Source organism: Arvicanthis niloticus, chromosome 1 (assembly GCF_011762505.2).
Source record: "Arvicanthis niloticus isolate mArvNil1 chromosome 1, mArvNil1.pat.X, whole genome shotgun sequence".
NCBI classification, from domain to species: domain Eukaryota; kingdom Metazoa; phylum Chordata; class Mammalia; order Rodentia; family Muridae; genus Arvicanthis; species Arvicanthis niloticus.
Window position 1 is genome coordinate 15,438,190 of NC_047658.1, and position 15,474 is coordinate 15,453,663.

The 15,474-nt window shown below is 41.8% G+C and overlaps 1 long non-coding RNA gene across 3 annotated transcripts in view; it reads left to right on the forward strand.

Annotated features, from left to right (window-relative positions):
- Nucleotides 1-15,198, forward strand: part of LOC143442008 (uncharacterized) — a 121,996-nt gene extending 106,798 nt beyond the window's left edge. For 2 of the 3 annotated variants that reach the window (XR_013109864.1, XR_013109866.1), the window contains one exon: nt 12,188-15,197. This is a non-coding gene — a long non-coding RNA (uncharacterized LOC143442008). Of the gene's footprint in view, nt 1-12,187 lie in introns of all 3 variants that reach the window. The other variant, XR_013109865.1, reaches the window with a different exon arrangement.
- The last annotated feature ends 276 nt before the right edge of the window (nt 15,199-15,474 follow it).

A 15,474-nucleotide genomic window follows, 5' to 3' on the forward strand; every position in this document is an offset into this window, starting at 1 on the left:
TCCTGTGACCTATGGCTGATCCCTCAGGTGGAAGGGATGCCTCATCGTGGGCCCACAGAGGCACCCCTTTCCCCCACACCTGACTGCACATCCACCAAACATATTCCTTCTCTCCTTATCTCTTTATAAAACACAACAAGTAGCCATTGGCATCCTCCTGTAGTTTTCACAGTGGCCCTCGAGGTCCGCTATTACAAGCTTGGTTCTGAGGAGCAGGGAGTGCTCTTCTCTATTGCCTAGTCCTCAGGAAGAAATTATGGAAAATGATCGTCTCCTCCACTAAATGGAAGGCAGATTAAAAGACTCTGAAATTGGGAACTGATTTAACATATGGTTTCTCATTCTCTTATTGAGTGTCAGTAGGGAGGCTCAGCATTGTGTATGTGTTTTCTAAATACAATGCAAATTCAATCTTACAGCAAATGGTACTGGCACACAAAGCCAGATTCTGCTTCTTACCTTGTAGAAGGCCTTTGAGCCAGGAATGTCATTTGGCAAGCCACATAGTCCCAACACTTACCCCTCTCTCTCTGGTGAAGGAGATGCAGCTTTTGGAGGGCCCTCTCCTTCCCCTCTTCTGAAAACACAACCTTTCATGTCTGTGGGTTATTCCTCCCTGTTGCAGCTGTGCCAAGCTCTAGAGGTCTTCTTGGAGAACCCATGTCTGGCCATCCCCATCACCAAGGCTCCGTGACCAATGATTCATCTTTGGGCCAACGGCAGACCGTAGGCATTTAAGTAGATGAGCTTGGTGGGTGCCACCATGCAGCAGCACTTAAACAGAGACTCAGAAATGAAGCAGAAGCCAGAGGTATAAAGAGAGCAGTGAGATCCGGCGTGGCCTCAGTCCTCAGCTTGTCAGAGTCCCTTCCTGCCTTTCCACGTTATTGTCAGTTAAAAAGTTGTACGAAAATGATGTGTCCTACCACACATCTTTTGCTTTTGCCTTTGTTGCTTAATAGTTAAGTTTTACTTTAAGCAAAACTCTACTCCAGGGCTACTCTTTGCACTTGTGCCTCCTGTTCCCCAAGAATATTTTGTGAACATATAATCATATATGTATATGAATCATATGTGACAAGTACACAAGCAAGCATTTATTGTTAATAAAGAATAAAGGAATATATCTATTTTAATTAATTTAGTTTTATTTAAGAATTTATTTATCTTATGTGTAGGAGTGTTTTCCCACATGTATGTCTGCATACATGTGAGGAGGCCAGAAAAGGATGTCAGATCACTTGGAACTAGAATTACAGTGGTTGTGAGCCGCCATGCAGATGCCAGGAATCAAAGCAGGATCCTCTGGAAAATTATCCAGTGCTCTTAGCTAACTACTGAGCCATCTTACCAGCCCCAGGAATGTATTTTCAAATATCCTTTTGTATATCTATAATTTTACCATTCTTGTTCAAAGATGAAAGCAGATTTAAATGCTAATGAGATGGCTTGTTGTTGAATCTTTGATGCTTCAGGGCACAGATAGAACTATAGTGTTGTCAGTGATGCTCACAGTTGATACTTGATTTTGTTAATACCAAGAACACTTAAACACATAGTATAAAATGGCAGAAGAGAATTAGGGCCACTTCAGAAATTATTGGAAATTCTGTTGTAATCACAAGCCCAATTTTACTTAATGACTATATTAGTCAGGGTTTCCTAGAGGAGTGTTTCTCATTGGTTCTAGTCCTGCAACCTTTCGACATAGTTCCTCATGTTGTGGTCACCTCCTACCATGAAATTATTTCATTGTTACTTCATAACTCTAATTCTGTTACTGTTATGAATTGTAATGTAAATATATAATATGCAACTATAAAGGGATCATGCTCTAAAAGTTGAGAACTGTTATACATATATATATATATATATATATATATATATATATATATATATAGAGAGAGAGAGAGAGAGAGAGAGAAATGATTGGTAGAGGTAGATCAATAGATGATAAACATGTAGATTGTAGATGTAGATTGAAGATGTGGATATAGATACAGATATAGATATAGGAGAAAGAAAATAAATAAATAAAAAAAATAGGATGTGTTCTAGGCTGCCTCACACTGGAGAGGCTGAGAATTCAGTGGTTGTTCAGTCCATGAATCTGGAAGGCCTATAGGGTTTCTGTGGAGCTGCTGGTCTTAAGTCCACACTGGAATGCTGCAGAAGTAGATTCTAACATAGGTAAAGGAATGCCTCAGAAACAGGATAGATGACCTCACCAGGAAGAGTGAGGGCAAGCATCTGAAAGCAGAGTTTCCTTTTTTCCATGTTTATTTATATGGGGCATCATATAAGGTGTGGACCAGATTTAAAGTACATCTTCCTGCTTCAAATAATCTGATCAAGAAAATACCTCCCAGGGCTATCAAGTACTTGGGTTTTAGTTAATTCTTTAGGTGGTAAAGTTGACAACCAAGATTAGCCATCACAATGACTTTTTATGAGTCTCAAACCAGCAACTCCAACTACATTTTTTGATCAAATATTCTAGCCTCATATAATCCAGATAGACTGATTTGACTCATGCTGAGGGATAATGGGCTTCTAAACCTTCTAAGTCCTTTTTTCTGTAATTAAGACATGGTATTTCTACAAAGCAGAGAACTTCGCATGTAGACCAAAAGCACAATACATGAGATGTAAATAGAATCTGAGCCATGGTGTCTCTGGCAACATTCATTGGTATTTCATTGTGTGGTGGCCCACGTGCAAGTGTTGTGTGTTCACAACCAAGGTTGAAGTCAGGTGACAGAACAAGCCCAACATTTGTCTTTTCACATTCAGAAGTCATATATGGTTGTCAATTTGTTTGCAACTTTCACATTTAATTACATGACTTCATATGTTGCCATGACCCGTGGTTTAAGAATCTATGGTCTGAACTTGGGTTTGAACTATTGCTGAGTGGTAGAATCCTTGCCTAGAATAACTCCAGTGAGGGGTTGGAGATACAGATCAGTGGTAGAGACCCTGCCTAGAATCCACAATAGCAGTGTTTTGGCCATGATTGTTGGGAGCTAGGGGCCAGCATAGTGGCTTAAGTCTGGGCTAGATGTTCTAGATAGAAATGCCTACTGTTTTATTTACTTTACTACAGTGGGACCACAGCCAAGTTCCTTCGTTATTCTGCACTTCAGTTTCCCATTCTCAAACCTGGGCATCATCTTAGCAAGCATCTCCTAAAACAGGATAAGAATTAGATTAGGCTGTGTATATGAAGTATCATTCTTATCATTGTTGTTGTTATTCAAGTGAAATAAAATATTATAAACTCAACAAGACTCAGATATCAAGCCTTTATAGCAAAGTTTATTTATTAACTTACAGGATGGGAGTTAAAAGAATCCCTGATGAATCTTTTACAGGGAGGAAACTGAGGCATGAGAGAAGGGTCCACCCACTTACAGAGCAAGACAGTGTCTGGCCATGAAAAATGATACCAGATTTTCTTACCTCCAGCCTAGAGCTCTTTCTGTTTTGCATGTGTCTCAGTATTAATCAAATGAGCATTGAGTCTCAAACCACACCCTCCTGACAAAGTCTGAACACACACCCTGCCATGGGCTTTCCCCACAGGAAGGCGATGTGAGTGAGAGGCAGGCTGGGAGACAAGCTACAGATGCTTTGAGAAGGGACTGAGGAATTTAATCTGCAATTGTCAAGTTCCTGCTTCTGTTCTCCTGGAAGATGTGCACTTGGTGTTTATGCAGCTTTGAGGTGATTATTTCACGAGGAAGAAAATCTCTTGATCACATTCCTTAATGTTTTCTAAGTGAGCATGTGGTATTTAGTGGCTAAGTAAATTTACTTTTCTATAATGAACAAGGTGGATGATTGAAAAACATTTACTATGCTGAGGTATTGGTGCCTGCTGTCCAAAGGATTACTTAACTCACAGCTTAAATGCTTATATTTTTTTGAAAGGCAAACAGATTTTTTTTTCAGGGGGGTTGGGGGGGGGAGAGGAAGAGGGAAAAGGGGAGAGGGAGAGACCAAACACTCAGAATTGACAGCTTCATTCCCATTAAAATTTAACTAACTATGTGAAAACATGTTTGTTTTCTTGTGATCAATGGGATAGACAGACTTTTCTTTTTTCAATACTGAACACATCTGCAGTTTTACAATGATACCTGCTTCTCTCTACTGGTATGAGATCACCGGCTGAATAGACATTAAATCAGTGTCATTGATCTGACAAATAACAAAAACCAAAACAACAACAAATAAAAAAAGCAAAATAAAAAATATGGGCTACTACTATTGTAGTCAATGTTTTTTGATTGAGTGTACATATATAAATACATCTTAAGCTGGGTGTGGTGACACATGCCTTTAATTACAGCTCTTGAGGATCAGAAGCAGATAGATCTCTGTAAGTTTGGGGTCAGCGTGGTCTACATTCCAAATTCTAGGCCAGCAAAGTAAGACCCTGTCTCAAAAACAAAAAAACATCTTAACACAGTGACAATAGTAAGCAATAGAAAACAAACTAGCAAAACCAGAAGTTTGTCATGAGAATTTCACCAGCCAGGGCTGTGGATAGTGGACAGTTGTAGGATCTTGAAAGGCAGCCTGGTTTCCAGTTGAGCACAGGCTGGAAACCCCAGTGACCCCAGGTGATCCTGAGGGACCCCAGGTGACCCTGGGGGACCCTATATGACCCTAAGAGACCGTAGGCATTTTGCCACACCCCCAGACTCCAGACTCCTGATTTGAGGCTGCAGCCCTTCATAGATTTGTGTCTTTCAGTCACATAGTGCAATGCTCCCTAACCCCTCCACAGTTAGAGGACTTCAAGTAGCCTCAAGACAGATCTCCATATTAATAAGGTACCTAAAGGCCCACAGGGCTTAGTCAATTAAGCTTTCCTTCCCTGACACTCCTCCCTGTAAAAGGTATTTAACCTCAGGCGCTCGCTCAGAGAAACTGGAGTACTGTTATCTACTTTCCACCATGACAATAAAAGCCTCATGGGGAACTATAGGAAAGGTCTTAGCCTACAGAGTCGCTGTCTAATCTCCTGCAGAAGACCTCTCATTCCAGCCACAGCACCACCAATCCAAGCAAGCCACACGCAGCCAAGCCAAGCCAAGAACTCTCATCCCCAAGGGACCTAGGCTGAGTGCTCTCTCCACCCGTTTGGCCGTAGTGGACCAGTCCAGCCCGAGGGCCCCTCCCCTTCATTCTCAGCTCTTCCACAGCTTCCAGTGGTGCCTGGGTGCCCAAGAGCCTGGAAACAGACAGTCACTAGCAGCCCTGTAGGCCTGGGGACCACCAGACAGCTCCAGCAGGTCCCCAGGACCTCAGACTGCACTCCCCCATCCCCAGAGTGGAGTCCCTGTGGCTTCACATAGCCAGACTCCCACCCAGCATGGGTGTGGGGTGAGAGCACAGTCAACCTTCCAGAGTCCCTCGTCCTGTCTCCCTGAGCACTGACCCTAGCCGCGTGGCAGGGCAGACATGGGACCCCCACTTTACCTAACAGATTGTAGGAGAAAGCAAGAGAGCGATTATGTTCTGCTTGCTCAAGTAAACGGGATGCTCATAGCATTCCTTTACAGTGACTTTAATTCTCCTGCCTTTGTGTTTCAGATTCAAGGGAAAGAATATTTGAGTGACTGGTCTCTAAGGCAGTGAGTTCTCAACCTTCCTAACACAGCTACCCTTTAACACATCTCACGTTGCGTTGACAGACGCCCAACCACAACATTATTTTCATTGTGACATTATAACTGCAATTTTGCTACTGTTATAAATTGCAGTGTAAATACCTGTGTTTTCCAACGGTCATAGGTGACCCCTGTGAAAAGGTCTTTTATCTCCCAAAAGGGTCATGACCCACAGGATGAGAACTTCTGCTCTGAGACCAGGGAGACAGTGACACCATAGACATGGCCAATGGAACCATTCCCAAAGGAACAGGGGATGATTCTAAGTTAAGTAGCAGCCCTAGATGAATCCATAAATCCAAGACAAAGATAACAACCAAAAACCATTCCAGATTCCAGCTGCTTGCCTCCACAAACAAACACCACTGGTCCACCCTCCTGCCCACAGCCCCTGTGGACTCCATCTAAGCCCATGCCTCTGATTTACACTTGGAAAATAACTTGCAATTCCTAACCTTTCAGGATGCAATACACTCAGCGCTTTCCATATTATAGCCTGCACCTTTCCATTAACGTAAGCTTTGGTTGTTCTTTTAGCTAGGGTTACTATTGCTTGGATGGAACCTCATGACAAAAAAAAAGCAAGTTGTGTGTGTCGGGGGTGGGGGAAGGATTTATTTGGCTTACACTTTCATATCAATGTTCATTTTCAAAGAAAGTTAGGACGGGAACTCAAGTAGGGCAGAAACCTGGAGGCAGGAGCTGATGCAGAGGCCACAGATGGGTGCTGCTTACTGGCTTCCATCTCATAGCTTGCTCAGCCTACTTTCTTATAAAACCCAGGACCACCAGCCCAAGGGTGGCACCTCCCACAATGGTCTGGACCCTCTTCCATCAATCACTAATTAAAAGAATGCCCTACAGCTGGATCTTATGATGGCATTTTCTCAGTTGAAGTTGGCATTTTCTCAGTTGAAGTTCTCTTCCTTTAGATAATTCTAGCTTCTGTCAAGTTGACATAAAACTAGCCAGCACAGCTGTCCACAGTAGTAACCAGCTCATTGCTCTGATAACTATCTTTTAAGTTCCCACTCCCCAGTCACTGGATATAAAGTACCCAATCCAAACCCTTTAGGTGTTAGGCCCCGCTAACAGCTAACAGTGCTACTGACGGTATTGGACCATGAGGGCCATAACTTCATCAAGGTACACATGTACACATGGGGTCATATTCTGATAGCATTATGGGAAGGTGGTTGAAACTTAAGAGGGGCATGACTGAAGAAAGTAGGTCACTTGGGCATATCTCTAGAAGGTATGTCTTATCCTGTGATTGTCCTCTCTCACTCTTCACTTCCTGTCTACCATGAGATGGGACACTTGTTTTAATTGCATGTTCCATAATGCTCTGCTTCATCATATATGAACACCGTAGCTAAAGAGACCATCTAAAGCCATGATAGAAAGCTTAGAGGTTTGTGTTACAAGAAAAGCACTTGCTACTAAATTCTTATTTTCAGAATCTGCATCTGAGAGATCTCCGCCTATAAAACAGTCTTTAAAAAAAATAGCAATTAATTTGATTGATGGGTGTTTTCCCTTAGTGGATTTGACAGCTGCCTCAGTGGATGGTGATCCAAGTCTCTGCTTTTCAGCTGAAGCAGGGCTGGGAAGAATGAGGTGATTGAAGCCAGGTATCCTGATTTCAATTTCATTTGATTTTCCCAGTGGACAGAAACCAGAGGGGGTGGATACATTGAACGTGTTTCTTGGAGAAAAATGTTTCTTGATTACAAAACATAGGATAAATAGGCACAATGACTTCCAGTTTCCTCTAGGTGAAATGGGTCACTGCTTTATAGGTTTAAAGGGGCTTATTAAAGGCTTTATCAGAACTTTGCCTGTCCCTTCCCCTAGCACTCACTGTTTATGTGTAAACCGAAGACTTCTTACTTCGAACACAGATAACTCTTGGCTTTTCTATCATATAAGGATGTTCCATTCTGAACACTCAGCAGACACAAGGGCCAGAGAGAAAAAGCCCCTTAGAACAGTCTTCTACAGTTCTTCTGTAGCAGCTTCCTTTCTCTCAGAGATCTGAAGTACATCCCACAACGTCTCCAGAGTCAATTGCATTTTTCCTGTTTCCCATAAACTACTACTTAACTCCTACATACTACTTAGATCCCTCGCCTCACAGATGCAATGCTACCCAGTGCTTTCCGTCATGTCACCAATGGAATGAGCCCTGGCTGTCCACAGTAATAGCTTGCTTGTGAACTCAACCTATCTCAGTATTTTGCTTCTTTGGTTTTCTCATTCCTCTCTTGATACTTTGGTGAGGTCATTTTCTGCCATGGTTTAGGTTTTGATCACCCCCAAAAGCTTGTATATTGACATTGTGGTCCTCATGTTGTAATGCTATTGGGGTGATATGGAGACACAAGCTTCATCAGTGCATCAACACACTGATAAAATTATAATTTGGTGGCCTTTCTGGAAGGTAACAGAAAGTAAGAAGTGGAGTCTGTTTGTTTTAGCTTCCTCCTTTCTTTGTCACTCACCCCATTCCTTCTATGAGGTATCAGTAGCACCCAAAGCTTCATTGCAGGATCTGTTCTGGTGTCATTTTAGATGACGGAGAACTGCTTTTGGCCTGGGCAGAAAGTTCTTTCAGAGTCTGGGAAATAACTACAGGGAATTTAATGTCACTACACATCTACATGAATGAAATTGATTTCCTATGTGGATTAACTTCTGTAAGAAGTCTCTCTCTCTTTTCTTTCCTCTTCCAGGATGTGTGTGTCTCTGTTCATGCAGAACATTATTTTACAAGATAGAAAATATTTTCCCAGGCTGTTGTAAATTATTATCGAACAATGGAGCCCTTTCTCCAGCCATCATTCCCGCACCACCTGGCCAGGCTCAGATAAATGGCCTGTTGTGGAGACGCACAGAACTGGATGAATCACGATGTTATCCTGGGAGTATGTCAGCCTGGTACATAGGTGATGGAAAGTCTGAAATTGTGCTCCTGTGATGAGCTCCTGGAGGGGACAGCTTTGCCATGATTAAAGCCCATCCTGGATAACTCTGTAGGCATAGGTCCAGCTGCCCAGGCCTGGGTTTAGATGATAACCCTTTCCTCATTGCCTTCTTCCAAATAGCTAACTTTTGCCAGGAACAAGCCATCCAAAATCCAGTTAGTGGGGACATAAGTGGTACAACTTTCCTAATTTTATTTTCAGTTTATGGGTGTTAAAACTCATCATGAGGCTAAAGCACAAAGATCATGAGGTAGAGGCAATGTGGGCAATGTAGTAAGTTTAAAACTGGCTGACCTACATAGTAAAACCTTGTTGAAAGAGAGAGAGAGAGAGAGAGAGAGAGAGAGAGAGAGAGAGAGAGAGAAAGGTTCTAAGGATGTAACTCAGTGGTACGGCTATAGCTTGGTAAGACCTAGAGTTCCATCCCAAGCCTGGAAAACAAAATCAGAACAATATTATAGACTATCTGACACAGGCAATATAAAGAAGGGAACACTTATTTTGACTCTTGAGCCTGGAAATTTTGGTCCATCAGGACAGGGAGGGTGTGACAGAGCACGTTATCATATTTATTGTGGCCAAGAAACAGAGCAATGCAAGCTAGCTAGCATTTATTGTGCTTGCTATCTTCTTCCAGGAAGCAGAGATTGAGCATGCTGTGCTCACTAGTTCCCTTCTTCAGCATAGGGAATGATACCACCACACTCAGGGCAGGTCTTCTCCCCTCAGCTAATGATCTTCAGACAGGCCCTCACATTCTCAGGGGCATTCTTTATCAATCTTTTAAGTGATTCAGAATTCAGTGAAGGTTTTGTCAAGATTAAGTACCACAGTTATCTTAAGCGTTGCAATTCATCCATAATTATTTTTCTGGTGACTGCCGCGCGCTCTCTCTCTCTCTCTCTCTCTCTCGCTCTCTCTCTCTCTCTCTCTCTCTCTGTGTGTGTGTGTGTGATGAGAAACATTGCCTTTTGAGAACATAGTTCTAAGAGCATTGGGGAGTTGACTTGCCATCACAAAGTTTGATGGAGTCCAATGTCTACCTTCAAATGGACCACTGGAAAACTTTCAAACTTAAGAAATGGAATTTTACAATTTAAAACCTGTAGGTATTTTAAAATGCTGTTGGTACCGCTGTGTTGTATAACACTGTCCTCAGAGCAGTAACAGACATTACTATTTTTATCAGAGCAGCTGTGACTACTCAGAGGAGCCCTTCAACAAGGTCAGGCCTGTTGATGACTCCCTCATGGAAGGAGAGTTCGGGAAGGTCGTTACATCTACACCTGAGACGCCTCTTCCTGTATCATGCTTATAGCTGCATGTGCTCCTGCCCAGCTGCCTGTGGTCTCATGGGTTAAATGGGAAGCTAAAGATTAGCTGAAGGACTCTGTCTACACAGCTATGGTGAAGTTGCCAGGCTGGGATGAGATGTTTCAGGGGTGCAGCTGTTGGAGAGTCATCCACAGTTCTGTTAAGTGGCGTCTCAGTCATTCTCCTGTAAATAATCCCAGTAAGCCAGGCACGGTGTCACACAACTATAGTCATAGCACTCAAGAGACGGGGGCATACAGATATCTGTGAGGTCGAAGCCAACCTGGTCTACACAGGAAGTTCTAGGGCAACCAGGGTTACAATGTAGTGAGATCCTATCTCAAAAGAAGTAACCCCAATAAATGTATTGCTTGACAATAACTAGATGAAAGTATTACTTTGGTTTTTCATTGGTACACTGTCTGGAATGAGTAGATGTTTGTTCATTCACCTCAGGAAAAGATATTGCATTGACTGTCAGTATAGTTGTAAACTGTGTGTATTTTTTTGGTTGTTTATTTAATGTGATTGAAACTTCTATGTTTTGCATTGAACATTAAGATTTTTAAAATATTTTTTCCAGTGCCAGGCATGCAATCCAGAGCTCCACATTTTTTTTTTTTTAGATTTTTGTATGAAAGAACATTTAAGTTCACCTGTAAGCCCACTACTTGCAGACTAACACTTTGAATGATCTGATGTTGTTTCTCCCCATTCCTTATGCATATATTTATAGTTCATGTTAATTTACTTGGCATGTTGGATGTCATCAAATATTATTTACAAAGCCATATTTGAAAATGCTATCACATCCCTTTTCTTAATGTGTTTAGCCATCCTGGTATTGTTAGAAACTTTAGTTAGTAATTGTTAGTAAACGTATTGTTTGCCATCTCTCCTCTTTCCTCTTTCCATTGCCACCAATACGCAAAGCCTTTGAAGTATTTCCTCTTGACCTAAGATGTTCTCCTGAGCTTCTAAAATCACCTCCAAGAAAACCACTTACCCTGGGATCCTGGGCTGCTAAGAAGCTTTTCAGAGATTTTAGTTTCCCTCAAATAAATATGGTCTCTTCCCTGAAAGAAGCTGTAGTTTGTGAGACTTTTCTCTTGCTTGTTAAAGAGTCTCTGGTTCGTTTGATCTTTCCAGTAGCTGAGTTGGTTAGAAATGACCTCCCCGATGAACAGAGTGGAGAAGTTCAAACATGGAGAGTTGGATACCTTTCCTGGATGTGTTGAGTCAGCTCAATGTCTCAGTCCTCCCCAGTGTTCTCTTTCCTACTCTGAGTTCCACACTCTTACTTTTTCTGTGTCTTTGGGTGGGTGATACTCTCCCTCTGGACTCAGCTGCCCCCTCTTCCACCATGTGGAAGTTTTACAAATCTTGTGTTATTCCAGAAAACAGCCTAGCTGACCACCTTGATGGTAAGGTAAAGCTACCCTGTTTAGGTTCCTAATACCAATTTTTATAAAATGAATTCTGCATGTTTCCACCCCATGAATAAAATAATATCTGAAATATCTAAAATAATAAAATAAAAATCATATCTGTATGGGAGAAAATGCATTTAAAAAGGCTAACATCAGACCCCATATCTCCCTCCTACCAAGTGATGAGGACGGGACATATGGGAGGCACAGAGGGACTTTGTGGTCACAGATAAGCACTAGTGAATTCAGAAATGTTAAACACAGAGAACTGTCTCTTTAAAGGGAGAGATTTATAACCTGCTTTCTACCCAAGATGTTTTCTACATCTTGGAGCAGATGTAGTTAATAGACTGGTGACCTTAGTACTGTCTGTGTGGCTGAGACCACAATGGATCCTTCCCCGGACTCTTATCATAAGCTTGTTTTTCTCAGTTAATCTAAAGAACCCACCATTGTGGAAGCTGTCACAAGTACTTTATAAAAAAAAAGTTTTGATGTAGTCATGTCTTAAGCTTTGTTATGCACATGGGATTGAATTATTACCAGAAAAATTTCAATAAGTTATGCTGTGCTTAAATATGTCTAAAATAATCTACTTGTAGTCAATTCCTATACAGAGATGTGTTGAGCCCAAATGCCTTCTGCATCCTGTGGACCACTACTCTGCTGTCTGGGGTGTTTGCAGATCCCCCATAGGGACAGGTAAAGGGAATCTTCACATTTTATTTGATTTTAATTTCCTTTAAATGTTGCTTTTTTAATTGCGTGTGTACAGGAATACGCCCATGTATGCAGATGCCTATGGTGTTCAGAAGACAATGTAAGGTACCACACAGCCAGAGTTACAAGCAGCTGTGAGCCTGAAGATGATGGGGTAGAGAAAGCACCATCTATATGCTACATAAGAATTCTGGGCCATAGTTCTGATTGAATCCTGCTGTGTGTTTATCCTTTGCTCAGCTACCTGAAATGTTGGCATGTTCCTGAGACTACACTGTTGGTCATGTGGTCCCTTACAAGAAACAAGTGTCCCCACACCACTTCTGAAGCTGCCAAGAAGAAAAGAAACAATGAAATAATTGGCCTCCAGTTTTTGTTTGTTTTTGTTTTCTCCTTGGGGACAACAGTTGTGAGCTAAAACTGTCTCCCTTGGTAGCGAATTGCCTGGACCTTTGCCAGGCTCATCTAATGGACAGCGACTGCATGCAGAAGTGTATCTTCACCCTTCCCAACTACCATGCATGAAGCCTGATCCACAAGTGTAGTCACAGGAAACCCTAAATTCAAGGAGACATTAGACACAAAGCTACGACCTCACCATCACCTGCTTTGCTTCTCTTGTGGACTCCACCTAACACCTGAGTCCTGCTGTTATCTAAAACTCAAGAGGTTTGCTAATGTGTTTCAGTGCTGAATGTAATGCCAAAGCATGAGTCTAGACCTTTTAAAAGATTGATCAATTGATATTTTGCATATGAGTGCTTTTTCTACATATACACAAGTGTACCAAGTGTATGCAGTGCCCATAGAGGCCAGAAGAGGGCATCAGATCCATCAGATCACCTAGAACGGGGAACAACAGAAGATTGTGTGGGCCATCATGTTGGTGCTAGAGTCTTAGTGAGCAGTAAATGCTCTTGACTAAAGCCACCTCTTCAGCCTCCATCTTAGACATTTAAAAATAATTTACCTCCTGGTTTTTGAACTCTTACATAACCATACTGAAATCCGTTCCCAGATGGAGATGTAAGCGATGTTTGGGCCTTCTCCTAGAGTCCCAACAACAAACTGAGGAATGACTGCACACAAGTTTACTCTAGGGAACCAATGAATGTATTGGGCTTCCTTACAAAGAATTGGTAAGAGGTTGATTACAGGGGTGTGAGTGTTTCTCCTACAGGCTGTACCTGAAAAGCATTTTAACCAGCAGTTATGAGAGCTTCCTCCTAGTTCCAAAGATGATATTACTTCCATTAACTTTCCTAGCCTTTATACTTATTCTGACTAGTTTTATGTGAACTTGATGTTGGATAGTCATCTGTGAGGAGGGAACCTCAGTTAAGAACCTTAATAAGTTCTTACTTCAGTAAGCCTATAGGATATTTTCTTAATTACATTGATGTAGGAAGGCCCATTGCATTGTGGTAGGGTTCCCCTGGTGGTCCTGGGTTTTGTAAGAAATCGGGCTTAGCAAGCCATGAGGAGCAAAGCAGTAAGCATCACCAGTCCAAGCATCAGCTCCTGCCTCCAGGTTTCTGCTCTGTTTTGAGTTCTGGTTCTGACTTTTTTTGGTGATGGCCTATACTATGGGTGTAAAAGCTGAATAAACCCTCTCCTCCTGCAAGTTGCTTTTGGTCGTGTTGTTACAACACAGTGACAGCAACCCTTATCTAACTAAGACAGCCTTCTAACTCCTCTCTGATATCACATGCAATTTAAGGCAGAGCTGTATACAACAATGGTAGGGAGCACTTGAATGTTTAAGTGAAAGGCTCATGGCTCTCCTCACCCTCCATGGAGGCGTGTAAATAGTCAACAAGCCTAGCTTGGATGAGCTTTGGTAAGCAGTAACAGCTGAAGTTCCCACGATGATAGTTGCTTGGCTCAGAGGACAGTCACTCACAACAATGGGAAAGCATATAAATAAACAGTCTAGAGCTTGATGGAGTTTTATAAACAGACCAACACATTCTATGCTTCTCCCAAGATGCCATCTTGTATCCTTTTTTTAGCTTCTACCCCAAGGCTGTGAGCTATCCCGACTTTCATCATACTGGTTATGTTTCCTGCTCACATTCTTTGTGAGAGTTTAATCATGAATCCTCCTGAGCCTGACTTTATTAGATAAGTGTAATGTTGGTGAGATTCATCTAGACTTGTCATCTATATTCACTTGCGTTGTGATCTACAGTGGATATATACAAATCTCTTCTCTGTTGGATGGACATTTGCCTACTTTGTAGGTCTACCTAATACAAATTTTGCTGCTTTTGAAATTCTTCATCCAAAAGCTGTGGTGGATGTAAGTATGTATTTCCATCAGGCAGACATCTCAGAAAGTAATGGATGGGCATACACTGGACTTTATTGGATACTGGCAGAGGGCTTCCTAATGTGTGAGAAAATATTCACTTGCTTCTGCACTCTCACTGATACTTGATAACTTTAACATCTTTTTAGAATTCTCTTTTAATCTTTTATTAAATTTACCCTTCGATAATTTCAACCAAGAGGAATAGCAGGAGCCTGTTTTTTTTTTGTTTTGTTTTTGTTTTGTTTTGTTTGTTTGTTGTTGTTGTTTGTTTTTGCAGGGGAGCCTCTGGGGCTTCCCTGGTTGACACAGAAGGAAGTATTCCCACTTGTCACCGGGATTTTTGTTTAATAATTCCTGAGTATTAGGTACAGCATTAATTATCCATACAGGCTATCACCCTGCTAGTTTTCAGTCTCTATTAGACGTAACAAGTGGTAGATCAATTCCACTCCCTTCCCCTTCTTGCCTCTCCCAGCTTCCTATCTTTGTTCACTCCCAGTAAACCCCATCTCTGTTTTGTTATCTCCTTTACCCCAGTGACCCTGCTCTGGTCCCCTGGCTTCTAAAGGTATTCCAAGTTAAACCCACACATCTGAAGATCAGAAGCTAAGATCCACAAATGAGTGAGAACACAAGAATTTGCCTGTCTCCATGTGGGTCACCTCACTCAGTATAACCCTTTCCAGTCCCGTCTTGTACCTACAAGGTTCATAATTTTATTTTTACATCTAAATAAAATTCCTCTGTATGTATCATGTTTTCATTTTACCTTTAGCTCTTGGTGGATATCTGGACTGATTCCTAGGTATGTTGGATAAAGCAGGAATAAACATGGATGAGCAAGAATATCTGAAGTAAGATGTGGGACTTTTAGGGCGCATGCTCTGAGTGGTAGAACTAGGTCTCACAGTAGATATATTTCTAGTTTTTATGAGGAAACTGCACACTGATCTCTATAATGACTGCAGGAGTTTGCAGCCCCACTGAGAACAAATAAGCATTCCTTTCCTCTCGTTCTCATCAGTGTT